This window comes from Bos grunniens, chromosome 8 (genome assembly GCF_055505025.1).
Source record: "Bos grunniens cultivar Pamir isolate PY7600 chromosome 8, Bosgru_T2T1.0, whole genome shotgun sequence".
Lineage (NCBI taxonomy): Eukaryota > Metazoa > Chordata > Mammalia > Artiodactyla > Bovidae > Bos > Bos grunniens.
In genome coordinates, this window is record NC_141172.1 from 65,761,000 (window position 1) to 65,776,163 (window position 15,164).

At 42.2% G+C, this 15,164-nt stretch overlaps 1 pseudogene; it reads right to left on the reverse strand.

The window, feature by feature from the left end:
* Positions 1 to 14,257: 14,257 nt before the first annotated feature.
* LOC147367291 (thymosin beta-4-like) lies at positions 14,258 to 14,394 on the reverse strand (annotated as a pseudogene).
* Positions 14,395 to 15,164: the final 770 nt, after the last annotated feature.

A 15,164-nucleotide genomic window follows, 5' to 3' on the forward strand; every position in this document is an offset into this window, starting at 1 on the left:
TTGATCCTTGAACAACATGGGAATTAGGAGTGTCAACCCTCCTCATAGCCAAAAATCCACATATAATTTACAGTTGATCCTCCGTATCCACAGGTCCTTCACATATGCATACTCCACCAACCATGGATCACACAGCACTGTAGTAATTATTATTGAAAAAAAAAATCCCCCTATAAGTGAACCTTCACAGTTTAAACCCATGTTGTACAAGGATAACTGTGTGTGTGTATTTATATACACACATACATATAAGAGCTCTTGATGAAGGTGAAAGAGGAGAGTGAAAAAACTGGCTTAAAACTCAACATTCAGAAAACTAAGATCATGGCATCTGGTCTCATCACTTCATGGCAAATAGATGAGGAAACAATGGAAACAGTGACAGACTTTGCTGTCTTGGGCTCCAAAATCACTGCAGATGGTGACTGCAGCTGTGAAATTAAAAGATGCTTGCTACTTGGATGAAAAGCTATGACAAACCTGGACAGCATATTAAAAAACAGAGACATTACTTAGCCAACAAAGGTCCATCTAGTCAAACCTATGGTTTTTCCAGTAGTCATGTATGGATGTGAGAGTTGGACTATAAAGAAGGGTGAATGCCGAAAAATTGTTGCTTTTGAACTGTGGTGCTGGAGAAGACTCTTGAGAGTCCCTTGGACAGCAAGGAGATCAAACCAGTCAATCCTAAAGGAAATCAGTCCTGAATATTCATTGGAAAGACTGATGCTGAAGCTGAAGCTCCAATACTTTGGCCACCTGATGAGAAGAGCCAACTCATTAGAAAAGACCCTGATGCTGGGAAAGATTGAAGGCAGGAGGAGAAGGGGATGACAGAGGGTGAGATGGTTGGATGGTATCACTGACTCAATGGACGTGACTTTGAGCAAGCTCTACAAGATGGTGAGGGACAGGGAAGCCTGGCATGCTGCAGTCCATGGGGTGGTGAAGAGTCAGACACAACTGAGCAACTGAACAATAACAACAACATATATATATACACATATACATATATTCACACATAAACACACACATATGTATACACACACACACACACACACATATATATAATTTGGCTTCCCTGGTGGCTCAGATGGTAAAGAATCTGCCTGCAATGCAGGATACTCAGATTTGATCCCTGGATTGGGAAGATCTCCTGGAGAAGGGAATGGCAGCACACTCCAATATTCTTGCCCAGGGAATTCATGATCAGAGAAGCCTGGTGGGCTATAGTCTGTGGGGTCACAAAGAGTCAGACACGACTGAGAGATTAACACTACTTTCAGATATATAACATACATAGTGATAGCTTACAGTGAACGATGTCAGATTTATGATCTCCAAAGAAGATTTAGCTTTGGGACCAGGGACCAGACTTGATCACTTAATAGCTTTTGTGTAACAGTTTCATTAAAGTGAAAAAGGTACAGAGAAAGCTTCTGACATAGACATCAGAAGGGGGCCAGAGAGTGTGCCACTCGCTAGTCTAAGCAAGGGAGTTATATACTTTTTAATTGGTTATTACAGTAAATCAAAAGAATGTCTCAAGGTTGTAAAGATCTTACCAGACCCACTCCCATAATATACATTCTAAGATAACAGGATTAGTCAGAAGGTTCTCAAGGAGAAACATGTCCTCAAGAAGGATACATTGTTGTTATATAATCCTTACTAAGACTAAGGAATGTAGAAAAAAATTTTTGTCTTTTCCTCCTCCTTGAGAATTCCAGACCCCTTATCTCCTCCTTGGGAGTCCCAGACCTCTTATCAACCTGCTTAGGAATTGACTGTCTCAATATGAATCATAGATGTATGTTATGAAGTATAAATAGAATCTATCACCCAAAGTAAGATCTATGTATTACCAATAACACTGACTTTACCTGTGTATTTATGCTGAATCCTCTCTCTGACATAACTTTATAGAATTTTATATTTATAATTTCTTTGCTTTTTAAAATCATGGTTAGCATCACATGTAAATATTTTCCTAATTTTTTAGTTTTGCCTGTTATCTATCATATTCATATTTTTACACTTACATCAATATACAAAATTTTTAAGTTGTTGCTTACTGATCTGGGCTCCAGACCAGTTAAAACAACTTATGTTTTAGTACTATGTTCACAGGTGTTTGTGGACTTAGAATATTTTGGGGGCTTCCCTGGCAGCTTAGTGGTAAAGAATCCACCTGCCAATGCCGGAGATGCAGGTTTGATCCCTGGGTCAGGAAGACCTCCTGGAGAATGAAACGGCAACCCACTCCAGTATCCTTGCTTGGGAAATCCCATGGACAGAGAAGCTTGCAGGGCTACATATTCAGACTTTTATATATACATCAACATGCACAATTTTTAAGCTATTGCTTACTGGTCTGGTCTCCAGACCAGTTAAAACAAGTTATGTTTTAGTACTATGTTCAACAGAGTTTGTGAAATTATTTGAATATTTTAGTTCATCCTGGGTTCAACGAAACAGAAAATTGGAAAAATAAAAGTGTTGATGCCAGTAATAAGAAGTCTGAGAAGAACTGAGACGGGAGCAGCTACCACTCGGTGGGATTCCAGCCAAGGATGCATGGCCCAAGTCTGGTCATGGGAAATGTTGGATGGACCCAAATTGAGGGTCAGCTTACAGAAGGAAAAGCCTGCACTTTTTAATACTCTCAAGGACTACAACAGCAGGACTGAGAACTGTTCCAGGTTGAAGGAAACTGATGCAACATGATGTGTGTGTGTGTGCTAAGTCCTTTAGTCGTGTCTGACTCTTTGTGACCCAATGGACAGTAGCCCACTAGGCTCCTCTGCCCGTGGGACTTCCCAGGCAAGAATACTGGTGAGGGCTGCCATTTCCTTCTCCAGGGGATCTTCCCGACCCAGGGATCAGACCCTGTGTCTCTTGTGTCTCCTGCATTGGCAGGTGGATTCTTTGCCACCAAGCCACCTGGGAAACCTTGGTGCAACATGATGCTATGGTACAGAGGAGTGTGTCCCTCTCAAATTCATATATTGAAATCCTAGCTCCCGGTGTTATGGTATTAGAAAGCAGGGCCTTTGGGAGGTGATTAGGTCATGAGATCAGTGCTGTTCTAAAAGAGGCCAGAAAGAGCTCCCTTACCCTTTCATCATGTAAGTAAAAAATAGCAGAATATGCCACCCCCAAATAAGCCTTTTGGCATAAGCGGATTATTTTGAGAAATTGCAGACACAAAAGAAGTTCTGGAAATAGATTTGAAATTATCCCTTTTCAATGGAAATCTAAATTTATAAAGGAAATTTACATTAGAAAGGGAGTTGTGTCAGGAACAGAGCTATTACAAGACATAACTATTTCACCTGAGATACTTAGTTGCAGGGCAAACTTTTTGACCAAACATCTTCTCTTCTTGGGGCTTCCCAGGTGGCACTAGTGGTAAAGAAACCACCTGCCAAAGCAGGAGACAGAAGAGATGTGGGTTCCATCCCTGGGTTGGGAAGATCCCTGGAGGAGGGCATGGCAACCCACTCCAGTAGTCTTGCCTGGAGAATCCCATGGACAGAGGAGCCTGGTGGGCTACAGTCCATAGGGTTGCAAAGAGTCGGACATGACTCAAGCGACTTAGCATGCATGCATGCAGCTCATCATACTAGTCTGAGATTACAAGGGATCAGCAGAAAAGTGTATACCAATGACTGCTCCTGTAGAGTTCACATTTCTCAAGGAGCATACTGCAAGTAGTCAGCAAAACCAAAGATAATTCGCTGGTAGTCCAGTGGTTAAGACTCTGCACTTCCATTGCAGGCTTCCCTGGTGGCTCAGACGGTAAAGCATCTCCCTGCAATGCAGGAGACCCGGGTTCGATCGCTGGGTCGAGAAGATCCCCTGGAGAAGGAAATGGCAACCCACTCCAGTACTCTTGCCTGGAAAATCCCATGGACAGAAGAGCCTGATGGGTTACGGTCCATGGGGTCGCAGAGTCAGACACGACTGAGCGACTTCACTTTCACTTTCACTTTCCCTTGCAGAGGACACAGGTTTGAGAACACAGGTCAGGGAACTAAGATTCCACATGGCACTCAGTGCAGCCAAAAAAATTTAAAAACATACAAACAAAAATCAAAAGCAATACATTAGGCCAAAGGAGTCCAGTGGTTTCAGCAAATTAGAGATTCCCAGTTTGAGAATCTTGTTAGTCCTTTCATCCTTGCCTGATGATTGAGGGTGACAGGGACAGTGATAATTCCAAGAAGTTTCCAACATTTTTGTTCAGGCTTGTGTGATTTTCCCAGGGAGTAGATGCTTCAGTCACTGAAGACTGTGGAAGGTATACCCCAAGGGGGAAATATTTTCTACAAGTTTCTCTGCCACTGTGAGGGCACCAGCTTTGCAGCAGAGGAAGTCTTCAGCCCATTCAGAAAATATAAATACAGTAACAAGTACATATTGATAAAACATATTAAGTAACAAATGAATGAAGTCCAGCTGCAGGTGTTCAAAGCATTCATAGGCACAAGGTCTCAGGCCTCTAGGAACAAAAATAGTCTCTTCAGGATAGTGGATGTGTCAGGTCAAACACTGGTGGCTAACTGCTTTTGTAACTTTATAGAAGTTTCCCCATGATGCTATTCATGATTTGAGTTATTTTGAATGATCCATGGACGGAGGAGCCTGGCAGGCTACAGTCCATAGGGTCGCAAAAGAGTTAGACACGACTTAGCAACATAGTGGATAAAGAAATGCAAAAAAATATAAAATGAGGTTTGCCAGGAATCTGGGAAGAACCAAGCAGCCGTCTTGGGCTTCCCAATATCCAGACTGTTCATTGAGTTTACAACCATTGTTTTCCCATTTTAATTCCTCTGGTTCAGGAGCAGATGGCTGCCATGTTGCAAGGACATCAGGATGGCAAAAGTCTGGGAACCAGGGGTCATTTTTTTGCCAAAAGATAGTGGATTTCATTCACATGTGCCACAACTTTCAAGCTTCTGCTGCTGCCCTTGTTTATCAGGCATCTTCCTGGATAAGTCAGGTGCAGTCTTTTTATTGTGAGCCTCAGTTTTAATAACAGCAATTTCAGAAGGCAAAAGAATGGTGGTAAGGTCATTTGCTTGTTGTTCATTTTTTTAAATAGAGTACAGTGTTTATTTTATATTATGGCAGGTACACTAGAATTTCAAAAATTTAAAACATAAAAAGTGATTAGAAACTAACACTTGTATCAACAGCTTATACAATGTCTAAGATTGTTTATTATACAGCAGGCAGTGCTAATGTCAACAGGGCACCATGGAAATTAGTCTAAAAAGTATCATTAGGCTTTATATAAGCATAAAAAGTACCACTAGGCTTTATACAAGCAACCACATCTGTTGCTGCTTTAGAATTTGGAGATATAGTGCGCTTCTAATGCTAAGCAGTCCTTTAACATTTGTAACGTTATATACTGTTTTATAGTAATTATTAATAGGTTGGAAAATGTTTCAAAATAAAGTAGAAATGTATTCATGACATCACAGAAACGCACATCCTGTTTTGTTTTCAATAAGAACATAATCCCTACAGTTCAGAACTCCTAGGTGTATGCGATAATGTACACACAGATGGTTGGCATCAGAATAAACAAGAAAACACCTTTGTGTCCATGTGCATGTGTACATGCACGTGTGCTCAGTCATGTCCAGCTCTTTTCAACCCCGTGGAGCCTGCCAGGCTCCTCTGTCCATGGAATTTTCCAGGAGTATTGGATTGGGTTGCCACTTCCTACTCCAGAGGATCCTTGCTGCCCAGGGATCGAACCCACGTCTCTTACATCCCCTGTATTGGCAGGCAGATTCTTTACTACTGCGCCACCTGGGAAGTTGCGGTGGATGACTGCAAAGGCACACTGGCTGTTAGTATAAATATTAACAGTTTGTCCCTCTAACAACTGGCATTCCCTGGGAAGGGCATCGAGCTCCGCTTGCTGCTGCTGCTAAGTCGCTTCAGTCATGTCCGACTCTTTGCAACCCCATAGACGGCAGCCCACAAGGCTCCCCTGTCCCTGGGATTCTCCAGGCAAGAACACTGGAGTGGGTTGCCATTTCCTTCTCCAATGCATGAAAGTGAGAAGGGAAAGTGAAATCGCTCAGTCATGTCTGACTCTTAGCAACCCCATGGACTGCAGCCCACCAGGGTCCTCTGTCCGTGGGATTTTCCAGGCAAGAGTACTGGAGTGGGGTGCCATTGCCTTCTCCGGAGCTCTCCTTACTGGACTTATTTAGCTTATGAGATGCTTTCCCTCTCAAGTAGTTCATATTGGACAGTAACAGCATAACTAGCTTAGAAATATCCTTTGTAATTTTTACAATATGACCCATCGAAGATCAGCTCAGGGTTACTCAAAGGGGCATCTCATAAATCAGGATGCAGTGTCACTGAATGGGACACTATCACCTTGAAGCCCTGGGGCTCACCTTTGTCAGGCAGGATTAAGAGCATTGCAGTGTTTAAGATGAAGATTAGGTGATGAAAGCAGAAGGATCTCATAGGAGCTTAGTCTGTGGAGAAGTGTTGAGTCAATTCAGAATTAAGGAGGCTTTGGATAGGGTGTGGAGCTTGTAAATAAATGTCATTTCCTAGGATTTAGTTTGCTGAAGTTTCTACTAACTCTGTAACTGCAGTTTATCCCTTAAGACAGTTGGGATAGGCAAAGGAACTGAATCAATTGCAAGTTATCATAACCAAAAGGCTTACGTTTATTGCCAAGTGCTACATAGGCATTCCCAGGGCTTGGTTCTTCCTCGAATGCACAAATGAAAGGGTTAGAATAGTTAGGTAGCCCTAAGGCAGGTATTTCTTGCAGTACCTGTTTTAACTTTATAGAGGCCTGCTCATGTTTAACCTTCCCAAGGAAGGGATTCAGGGAATAAAATTTTAGGAAGTTCATAAAATATAAAAGGTAATAGAAAAAAAAAAAAAAAATCTAGGAACCCATAGTCTATAATAACATCCAGGCCCAGAAATCCACAAAGTTATCACTTAGTTGTGGACCTAGGAAATTCTTAGATTTGCTCAGTGCATTTTGGAAATAACTGGATTCCTTCAATGCTTAGATTATGACTTAGATAATAAACAGTTTCTAGAGATCATTGTAGGTACTTCCTCAGTGGTTCAGCAGTAAAGAATCTGCCTCAGTGCAGGAGACACAGGAGATGTGGATTCGATCCCTGGGTCAGAAAGATCCTCTGGAGGAGGGCATGGCAACCCACTCCAGTATTCTTGCCTGGAGGATCCTTTGGAGCCTGTCAGGATACAGTCCATAGGGTGGCAAAGAGTCAGACACAACTGAAGCAACTGAGAATGCACGCATGCACAGATAATTGGAATTGTTTTTTAGGCTTTATGTCCCTTTTCAGCTAACTGTAGTGGCAAATAAGTAGAATCTTTATGGATGTCTCTGGTAACAGACACACCATGAGGCTCGTCTACTACATTTTGTGAAAGGGTCAATTTCTCAGGGAACTAGAGGGTACTTAAAATCTTGGTGGAACACTTGGGAAAGTTAGAAAGGGCCACAATGAACTCTTGAGGCTTGATTGTCCAGATATATTGCTGATTGTTCCAAGAGAAGACAAGTAAGTATTGGCTGTTGGTGTCTACAGGGATGCTGAGTAAGACTGAACAAAGGTCGGCAGCATGGAACAATCCTAAGTCTGGTAGGACTCGTGAGAAAAGGATGTTTCTCTTGATCCTACTTGGAACAAGTAGGAAACAGGGAGAGAACTGTCTTGTTAATAGCTCTCAAGTTCTTGACAAATGTCCATCCCATGCATTAGGTTTTCAGACCAGCAAAATCAGCATGTTACAATATATGGACTGGTACAGGAAATGATCAATCTTGGGTAATTTAGTCTTCTACTATTGGTGTGTGGCCTTGTCCAGGGCTTCTCAGGTGGTACAGTGGTAAAGAATCTTCCTGCCAGTGCAGGAGATGCAAGAGATGTGGGTTCAACCCTTGGGTCAGGAAGATCCCCTAACCCATTGGAATGGTAACCCATTCCAGTACTCTTGCCTGGAAAATTCCACAGATAGAGGAGCCTGGTGAGCTATAATCCATGAGGTCTGAGCGCACACACACTTGTATAGCCTCAGACTTAAGTGGATACTGAGGTAATTTAGGAAGAGGCTTAGCTATTTGAGTTTTTATAGACACTGTATTTTTTATTCTCCCAAAGTCACTATGAGAAGTAGCCCAGAGATTTTTAGGTACCTCCATTAAATCAAAGAATCTTTTTTAGAGTTCTTGTTCTTTTGTATCAAAGACAAATTGTAAAGAACATAAAAGACCAGGTTCAGATTGACCAGGAAATTCTAAAATGAGGTCTCCATTGGATGTCAAAATATATTAGCCCTTTTATTTTATTTTAATTTTTTTTTTTGGCCACACTCAGTAGCATGTGAGATCTTTGTTCCCCAACCAGGAATCAAAACCAGGCCCACAGAGTGAGAATGTGGAGTCCTAACCACTAGAAAGAGAAAATGTTAGTCACTCAATTGTGTCTAACTCTTTGTGACCTCTTGGGCTGTAGCCTGCCAGGCTCTTCTGTATACTGGAGTGGGTAGCCATTCCCTTCTCCAGGGAATTTTCCCACCCAGGGATTGAACTCAGATCTCCTGCACTGCAGGCAGATTCTTTACTGCCAGGGTGAGCCACTGAACTGCCTAGAAATTCCCAGCCCTTTTAGTTCAGAAAGGAGAGCTCTGCATAAAAGATTGGGCTGTGTCACACAGTGAAAGAAATGCTTTTCAGTAAAAGGTCACCATTTGTTTGATATAGAAACCTTCTCTGAATTTTAATAGATACCCCAACTATCTAATTTTCACTCCTGGGGGGTTTGTTGTTCTATGAGGGTGAGATTTAAAGTAGAAAGTATGGCTCTGGTATCTATTACCAGAATTTAGCAGAATTTTCCATTAATTTTAGTTTTAGCCTCCTCTTGGCTATTTAAGGGAATTACTAGAGGCGTGAGTTTGAGTGAACTCCGGGAGTTGGTGATGGACAGGGAGGCCTGGTATGCTGCAATTCATGGGGTCGCAAAGAGTCGGACACGACTGAGAGACTGAACTGAACTGAACTGAACTGAACTGAAGGGGCAGTTTTCTAGAGAACTTCTCAGTCCTGCCAGTTCTTGGAGGGGCCCACGTAGGGACCCTCCTTTGGAAGTAGATATGAGGGCATTTGAGTTTCCCAGGTGGTGCTAGTGGTAAAGAACCCTCCTGCCAATGCAGGAGATGTAAGAGATGTGGGCTTGATCCTTGGGTTGAGAAGATCCCCTGCAGAAGGGCACAGTAACCCACTCCAGTATTCTTGCCTACAGAATCCCATGGACAAAGGAGCCTGGCGGGCTACAGTCCTGCTGCTGCTACTGCTGAGTCGCTTCAGTCATGTCCGACTCTGTGCAACCCCATAGTCGGCAGCCCACCATGTTCCCCTGTCCCTGGGATTCTCCAGGCAAGCACACTGGAGTGGGTTGCCATTTCCTTCTCCAATGCATGAAAGTGAAAAGTGAAAGTGAAGTCGCTCAGTCAGGTCCGACTCTTTGCGACCCCATGGATTGCAGCCCACCAGGCTCCTCCATCCATGGGATTTTCCAGGCAAGAGGGCTGCAAAGAGTCAGCACAACTGAAGCAAATTAGCACGCACACACCCATGAGGGCATCTAAGTTGACTCTGTAGAATTTGCATAAGGCCTTCGAGGACAATCTCTTTTCCAGTGTCCCAGCTGATGACAACTGAGACATCAATTCTTGGGCCCATGTTTTGATGATGAACCGCAAGGAGTTTGCAATTGGAGAAATCCAGATGTTAAATAGGTCTCTGGCCTTGGCGCTGTTGTAGCTGTAGGCTGATAGTTTGGTGATTTCCTGTTTACAATCTTTTTCCAAAGTCCTTTCAAAATGCTCAGTTATGGTCACAAGTTCAGTAAGATTCATGGCCTCCCATCCTATTTTCTATCTTTTTATCAATACACTAATCTCAGGAGATAATCCATTCATAGATAGTGCATCTGGATCGGGTTGAATTCATTATCGTATGAATGAGCAGGATGAAGGACCTCGTTTATTGTATGGAACCCAGAATGCCACAGGAAAGAGTTTTCAGATGGGCCTAAAGTCTGCCACATCGTTCTTCTGTCTTGAGGCTGTCTGGAAGCTTCTGCATACTAATGGGCTCAGACAGTAAAAACTACTCCTTCAATGCAGGAGACCCAGGTTCAGTAGCAGGTTTGGGAAGATCCCCTGGAGAAGGAAATGGCTACCCACTCCAGTATTCTTGCCTGGAGAATTTCATGGACAGAGGAGCCTGGTGGGCTACAGTCCATGGGGTTGCAAAGAGTTGAACACGACTGAGAGCCTAAGCACACATACCAAGTAAAATAGGTTTCCCATTCTGTTTGACTTGAAAAAACTTGTTTTCAACTTCACTTCTTAAATAAACAATTTTATCTAAATTGGAATATTTCCATTTGTGGCCATTGCAATTCCAGGTGGTTTTTAGTAAGATTTTGCCATTTTTGTTGAAATCTATGGCTTCCAGAACTATAATTCTTAGACTTAAAATAAGTTGGTGTACCTAAATGTAGCAAATTTAACTCTGTAAAATTTAAGACAAACTAATACCTAAAAGGGATTTACTGCTGGATTGGAATCACACATTATTTTATTTTATTTTTTTTTAATATTTTTTATTTTTCATTGTGTCAAGTCTTACTTGCTCAGTGGCATGTGAGGTCTTAGTTCCCTGACCTACATCCCCTGCATTGGAAGACAGATTCTTAACCACTGGGCGGCCAGGGAAGTTCCTCACACAGTGTTTTAAAGTGCACCTCAATGCACAGAAGTTCTTTTGAGGTTTGTGGGTGACCTGTGTCAATTGAGAAATGAAGTATTTCCTGCCTTATTAGTAAACAAGGATGACACGGTCAGTAGCAATTCCAGCCCTCCAATTTCTGAGCCCTGAGGGGACCCAGGAAGGAGAACGATATCTGCCATTGGGCAGCCATTAGGCTGCAACTGCTCCCTAAGGTGAGCACTGAGAAACTCAGGATACTGGCCCCAGGTAGCTGAGATACATGTGATACAAATGATTTCAGCGAACCCGGACTCTTGCATCTTCCCATACATAGAAAAGCTCTAATTCCTTAACTTGAGATATCTGGTTTTCCTTAATTAACAATAATTTTTTGTTGTTCATACTGCTTGCCCCTTGTTGCAAACTTCTATATAACCTGACTCCTCCCTCTGCCTCCTTGGAGCGGTTCTCTCAGAGTCACTTGAAATGCTATCTCCAGGGCTTGTCTACACAATCTAACCTATTCCATGACCAATTTATCTCAACATGAGAGCTTTGACGTAGGTGGCAAGTGCTCCAACAGCTCTTAAATGCTTTTTCCCAGCCCATTAGTTTTGTTTTTTTAATTTATTTTTATTTTATTTTATTTTATTTTATTATTTTTTTAATTTTATTTTATTTTTAAACTTTACATAATTGTATTAGTTTTGCCAAATATCAAAATGAATCTGCCACAGGTATACATGTGTTCCCCATCCTGAACCCTTCTCCCTCCTCCCTCCCCATACCATCCCTCTGGGTCGTCCCAGTGCACCAGCCCCAAGCATCCAGTATCGTGCATCGAACCTGGACTGGCAACTCGTTTCTTACATGATATTTTACATGTTTCAATGTCATTCTCCCAAATCTTCCCACCCTCTCCCTCTCCCACAGAGTCCATAAGACTGTTCTATACATCAGTGTCTCTTTTGCTGTCTCGTACACCGGATTATTGTTACCATCTTTCTAAATTCCATATATATGCGTTAGTATACTGTATTGGTGTTTTTCCTTCTGGCTTACTTCACTCTGTATAATAGGCTCCAGTTTCATCCACCTCATTAGAACTGATTCAAATGTATTCTTTTTAATGGCTGAGTAATATTCCATTGTGTATATGTACCACAGCTTTCTTATCCATTCATCTGCTGATGGACATCTAGGTTGCTTCCATGTCCTGGCTATTATAAACAGTGCTGCGATGAACATTGGGGTACACGTGTCTCTTTCCCTTCTGGTTTCCTCAGTGTGTATGCCCAGCAGTGGGATTGCTGGATCATAAGGCAGTTCTATTTCCAGTTTTTTAAGGAATCTCCACACTGTTCTCCATAGTGGCTGTACTAGTTTGCATTCCCACCAAGAGTGTAAGAGGGTTCCCTTTTCTCCACACCCTCTCCAGCATTTATTATTTGTAGACTTTTGGATCACAGCCATTCTGACTGGTGTGAAATGGTACCTCATAGTGGTTTTGATTTGCATTTCTCTGATAACGAGTGACGTTGAGCATCTTTTCATGTGTTTGTTAGCCATCTGTATGTCTTCTTTGGAGAAATGTCTATTTAGTTCTTTGGCCCATTTTTTGATTGGGTCATTTATTTTTCTGGAGTTGAGCTATAGGAGTTGCTTATATATTTTTGAGATTAGTTGTTTGTCAGTTGCTTCATTTGCTATTATTTTCTCCCATTCTGAAGGCTGTCTTTTCACCTTGCTAATAGTTTTCTTTGATGTGCAGAAGCTTTTAAGGTTAATTAGGTCCCATTTGTTTATTTTTGCTTTTATTTCCAATATTCTGGGAGGTGGGTCATAGGAGGATCCTGCTGTGATGTATGTCAGAGAGTGTTTTGCCTATGTTCTCCTCTAGGAGTTTTATAGTTTCTGGTCTTACGTTGAGATCTTTAATCCATTTTGAGTTTATTTTTGTGTATGGTGTTAGAAAGTGGTCTAGTTTCATTCTTTTACAAGTGGTTGACCAGATTTCCCAGCACCACTTGTTAAAGAGATTGTCTTTAATCCATTGTATATTCTTGCTTCCTTTGTCAAAGATAAGGTGTCCATATGTGCGTAGATTTATCTCTGGGCTTTCTATTTTGTTCCATTGATCAATATTTCTGTCTTTGTGCCAGTACCATACTGTCTTGATAACTGTGGCTTTGTAGTAGAGCCTGAAGTCAGGTAGGTTGATTCCTCCAGTTCCATTCTTCTTTCTCAAGATCGCTTTGGCTATTCGAGGTTTTTTGTATTTCCATACAAATTGTGAAATTATTTGTTCTCGCTCTGTGAAGAATACTGTTGGTAGCTTGATAGGGATTGCATTGAATCTATAAATTGCTTTGGGTAGTATACTCATTTTCACTATATTGATTCTTTCAATCCATGAACATGGTATATTTCTCCATCTATTAGTGTCCTCTTTGATTTCTTTCACCAGTGTTTTATAGTTTTCTATATATAGGTCTTTAGTTTCTTTAGGTAGATATATTCCTAAGTATTTTATTCTTTCCATTGCAATGGTGAATGGAATTGTTTCCTTAATTTCTCTTTCTGTTTTCTCATTATTAGTGTATAGGAATGCAAGGGATTTCTGTGTGTTGATTTTATATCCTGCAACTTTACTATAGTCATTGATTATTTCTAGTAATTTTCTGGTGGAGTCTTTAGGGTTTTCTATGTAGAGGATCATGTCATGTGCAAACAGTGAGAGTTTTACTTCTTCTTTTCCAATTTGGATTCCTTTTATTTCTTTTTCTGCTCTGAATGCTGTGGCCAAAACTTCCAAAACTATGTTGAATAGTAATGGTGAAAGTGCCAGCCCATTAGTTTTGCATTCTTCTGAGATGCCCATTAGCAACAGCTTTCTGAACACAGAACGGCTCAAGTCAGACCCAGGCCTTTTTTTCCCTGGTTTTAAATTTTTTTATTTGCATATTTTAAAAAGTGTACATTATAATAATTAAAATCCTTTGAACAAAACAGTGGCATTGTGATTACACTTGCATTTTACCAGGAATTCTCTGGCCATCCAGTGGTTAGGACTCCATGCTCTCACTGCCAAAAGTCTAGGTCCTATCCTCAGTCAAGGAACTGGGATGCCACATGCCCTGAGGCTAAAAAAAACAACCCTACATTTTATAGCTTTCAGGACACCTTGCACCAACTTGGTTTTTACTCTAGGTTTCACTGTTGTCCTATTCAGCTTTTTGTTTCACCAACAGCAAGACAGGCAGATGAGGGGCCTGGCCTGACTTTCATTGCCAGCAGTTCTTCATTTTTTGGTGTGAAAAGGGGCAGTGTTGTCACTTAAACTTGATCCAACCTCTTTGCATCAAATGAAGGAAAACAGCTATAAGAAGTCAAACAAGAAGGCAATGCTTGTGGAATGTACAGTTCATATTGGTGGCTCCTGCCTTGTTATGACTCTCTTGCTTGCTTCTTCTGTTCAAGCATTTCCTTTGCAGGCAGAGGATTTTTCTTTCTTGTGCTTCTCTCTTCTTCAGGTTTGACTTGTTGCATTTCTTAAGGTCAGCCATACCAAGTTTGTCGGACATGGTTTCAGAGGAAGCAGAGCAAGGCTTATGAGTGAGTGGAGTCTGGTTTGAGCAGTGGCTGCCCAGAGTCTTAGTCTGGTTATTGGACCCAGTCCAGCTCCAGCCAGCATTTCCCACTGTGGACTCTGGGGAGAGTCTGGGAAGAATGGGGAAAGCTTCCAAACAAATTGGGAATGGTGGCAAGTCAATTAGATCAGGATCCTGATGTAAAGACGGTGGAGCTCAGAACTGAGAGGAATTTATCCATGGCCCTTGGACATGGCAGGAAAGATCGAGAACTCTTAAGGGTTCAAGGGATGCCATGTCTGTGTTTCTTGTTACTGAAGCTGCTGGAAAGTCAAAGTGTTAGTCACTCAGTCATGTCCAACTCTTTGCAACCCCATGGACTGTAGCCCACCAGACTTCTCTGGCATGGGCTTCTGTTCCCTTCTCCAGGGAATCTTCCTGACTCAGGGATCAGACCCATGTCTCCCTCATTGCAGGCAGATTCTTTACCATCTGAGCTGCCAGGGAAGCTGCTGAAAGTCTCCTTCAATCCCAGCACTGCCACCAAAACTATTTTTTAAAAAAATTCAACTGAGGCGCCGCAGATCGGCAGGCGCCCTGGGCCCGCAGGCGCCCCAGCCCCGGAGCCCTGCCCGCCGGATCCCTCCGCCCGCCGAGGCGCCATGGTGCCGCCGCCTCTCTGCACGCTGCCGCCGGGCCCCGGACCCCCGCGCTTCGTGTGCTACTGCGAGGGGGAAAAAAAAAAAAAATTCAACTGAGCAAAT